The following is a 2,545-nucleotide window of genomic DNA, read 5'->3' as shown; positions in this document are numbered from 1 at the left end:
TTTAGTGTTGACTAAACTACGTCCATCATTAATTGCCTGTTTTAACTTTAAATGCGAACATTTTTTGGTCAACTTTTGACGTGACTGCTATAGGTATCGACTGAAACAACAACTTTTCTGTTACTACACGCAATTTATACTTCCGCTACCCGTTTCAGAGGATTAAACCTTCATTCAGTCGTGTTACATCACATACATCATACGTAAGTAAGCACTCCGTCTTCAGGCCACAAGTGGCCCATCGGGACCATCCGACCGCCGTGTCATCCTCAGATGAGGACGCGGGTAGGAGGGGCGTGTGATCAGCACACCGCTCTCCTGGTCGTTATGATGGTTTTCTGTGACCGAAGCCTCTAGTATTCGGTCGAGTAGCTCCTCAATTGGCATTACGAAGCTGAGTGCACCCCGAAAAATGGCAACAGTGCATGGCGTCCCGGATGGTCACCCATCCAGGTGCCGGCCACGCCCGACAGCGCTTAATTTCGGTGATCTGACGGGAACCGGTGTATCCACTGCGGCAAGGCCGTTGCCACATACATCATCACGAAAGCATAAGGGCCCTGTGACCACGAGATGTATATTTACATTTATATTTTCGTTCATCTTCCCAAAAACCCTCTACAAAACTGTCAGCCATATACTAAAATAGTATTTGGTTTTCCTCTTCTTCTACTACACAGTCTCACAGGTTACCGCGAAGTCGCAACACAACAGTTAGAAGCCTTATTAATGCACATAAATCCATGTGATGATGCAAGTTTAAACTTCAGAAACGCGTATAGGAAATGAAATAACTCGTGTCTGGTAACAGAAAATTTGTTGCCTCAATCGATACCTGTACTAGCATATCTACTGCTTCCACTCTGGTTCATTTCTGTGTTACTCTCGTGTTTGGTAGCAGAAAATTTGTTGTTTCAATCGATACCTGTACTAGCATATCTACTGCTTCAACTCTCGTTCATTTCTGTTTTACTCTCGTGTCTGGCAGCAGAAAATTTGTTGCACACTCCGCTGCAGAGTGAAAATCTCATTCTCGGAAAATTTGTTGTTTCAATCGATACCTGTACTCGCGTATCTACTGCTTACAAACTATTCATTTCTGTTTTACAGGCGTTCACGATTGGCGCTCCGAGCGAACGCTTTTGGCACATTTTTTTACCCCTTTGTGTATCAAACAATGTGTTCTGCCTTGCCGGCCGCTGTGGCCGAGCGGTTCAACGAACTTCAGTCAGCGCTGCTACAACGGTCGCAGGTTCGAATCCTGCCTCGAGCATGGATGTGAGTGATGTCCTTAGTTAGGTTTAATTAGTTCTAAATCTAGGGGACTGAAGACCTCAGATGTTAAGTGCCATAGTGATTAGAGCCATTTAAACCATTTTGTTCTGCCTTACGGCAGATCTCGTCATGGGGGAAGCCTCGTCAGAGAGGTCCACCGCATGAGCGTCTAGGGAAGTGGTTCCAGTGGTGGTTTCCCGTTACCTTCCACTGATGATGATGAAATGATAATGAGGACAACAACCAGTCCCTGAGCGGAGAAAATCTATGACCCTTGGCGTGGCAGACTGGCGCGCCCACCACTCAGCTATCGGGGCGGACTTGTGTATCAAGGTGATGGTTTGTTATAATACACTCCTGGAAATTGAAATAAGAACACTGTGAATTCATTGTCCCAGGAAGGGGAAACTTTATTGACACATTCCTGGGGTCAGATACATCACATGATCACACTGACAACCACAGGCACATAGACACAGGCAACAGAGCATGCACAATGTCGGCACTAGTACAGTGTATATCCACCTTTCGCAGCAATGCAGGCTGCTATTCTCCCATGGAGACGATCGTAGAGATGCTGGATGTAGTCCTGTGGAACGGCTTGCCATGCCATTTCCACCTGGCGCCTCAGTTGGACCAGCGTTCGTGCTGGACGTGCAGACCGCGTGAGACGACGCTTCATCCAGTCCCAAACATGCTCAATGGGGGACAGATCCGGAGATCTTGCTGGCCAGGGTAGTTGACTTACACCTTCTAGAGCACGTTGGGTGGCACAGGATACATGCGGACGTGCATTGTCCTGTTGGAACAGCAAGTTCCCTTGCCGGTCTAGGAATGGTAGAACGATGGGTTCGATGACGGTTTGGATGTACCGTGCACTATTCAGTGTCCCCTCGACGATCACCAGTGGTGTACGGCCAGTGTAGGAGATCGCTCCCCACACCATGATGCCGGGTGTTGGCCCTGTGTGCCTCGGTCGTATGCAGTCCTGATTGTGGCGCTCACCTGCACGGCGCCAAACACGCATACGACCATCATTGGCACCAAGGCAGAAGCGACTCTCATCGCTGAAGACGACACGTCTCCATTCGTCCCTCCATTGGCCCTGTGTGCCTCGGTCGTATGCAGTCCTGATTGTGGCGCTCACCTGCACGGCGCCAAACACGCATACGACCATCATTGGCACCAAGGCAGAAGCGACTCTCATCGCTGAAGACGACACGTCTCCATTCGTCCCTCCATTCACGCCTGTCGCGACACCACTGGAGGC

At 49.2% G+C, this 2,545-nt stretch overlaps 1 pseudogene; it reads right to left on the bottom strand.

Annotated features, from left to right (window-relative positions):
* Nucleotides 1-413: 413 nt before the first annotated feature.
* On the bottom strand, nucleotides 414-531 carry LOC126210717 (5S ribosomal RNA; annotated as a pseudogene).
* Nucleotides 532-2,545: the final 2,014 nt, after the last annotated feature.

The sequence above is a fragment of the Schistocerca nitens genome, chromosome 10, assembly GCF_023898315.1.
Source record: "Schistocerca nitens isolate TAMUIC-IGC-003100 chromosome 10, iqSchNite1.1, whole genome shotgun sequence".
Lineage (NCBI taxonomy): Eukaryota > Metazoa > Arthropoda > Insecta > Orthoptera > Acrididae > Schistocerca > Schistocerca nitens.
Note: the sequence above shows the minus strand (reverse complement) of the source record. Positions and strands in the feature narration are given on the sequence as shown.